The sequence below is a fragment of the Austrofundulus limnaeus genome, unplaced genomic scaffold (genome assembly GCF_001266775.1).
Source record: "Austrofundulus limnaeus strain Quisiro unplaced genomic scaffold, Austrofundulus_limnaeus-1.0 Scaffold137, whole genome shotgun sequence".
Taxonomy (NCBI): Eukaryota; Metazoa; Chordata; class Actinopteri; order Cyprinodontiformes; family Rivulidae; genus Austrofundulus; species Austrofundulus limnaeus.
The window spans coordinates 737085-738135 of NW_013952539.1; positions in this window are offsets into that span (position 1 = coordinate 737085).

A 1051-nucleotide genomic window follows, 5' to 3' on the forward strand; every position below is an offset into this window, starting at 1 on the left:
GCTGAATAGGTTCAGATTATTATTAAATGCTGTGCGGGCAAAGGAAATTTGCGCTGCTGATATTTATATTGTTTTTACTTGTAGCAAATGTATGATTTTGTTTAAGGTTAAACTCACACTTAAGTCATGTTTTATTGTCTTATGTAGGTTTACTGAACTGATAAAAAGGAACGAGTAAAGTTTGATTAAAAGTGAAGACTAAACAGAGGAGCTATTATGGATCAGATTTATATAAGTTAATTAGCAAAACAATAAAAAATACACAAACTGAAAGGACACATATCACATTTTTTTTTAATTTTATTTCAAATGAATTGAAGCAAAACAATAAATCCTCCCACAGGAGTTCCAGATATGTGATGACGCATCACAAACAAAACTTGGAAGTATTTCCAAAACACTTCACTCAAAAAGAGTGGAGGACCAAACGTCTTTATGAAAGACRAATTAAGAAAAATGACCCGACATCAGGTCTTTATTACTCTGATCATCATGAACTGATGCAGGCAGGTTCACAACACGTAAAGTTAAAAACATTTTCTTTAGACAAAAAGAAGCAAAATACAGTTTCTGAATMAGAAGGTGACAATTTATCAGTATGATAAAAACACATAAACTGAGTCAGTTTAAAAATAATATTCGACCAAAGAACAAGTCTTACACAGAAACATCTAAAAGTTTCAACATTAAGTTTCATTTAAGTTTTTCCATGGGAATAATTTTTCATACAAAACTGTTTTAATCCAGTGAAACAACTTTCTGTAAATAACAGAAACACATTTTAAATCTAAAAAAAATACTATTAATATCAACCAATGTGGTCTTTATGGTCTGTTTCCTTCACATGAAAAATATTCTTGTTTTCATTTCCTCAGGAAATACTATGATGTGAAATATTCACATAATACAATCAAAGATCGTTCAGTCCAGTAAAGTAAAGACAGACCAACATGGTTTCATCAGTTTGGTTTCCTTCCAGTCCTTCAGTTCCTACCACGGCCTCCAGAGGGCGCTGCAGACCGGACTCTGCTCTTTCCTGATGCTGCTCTGG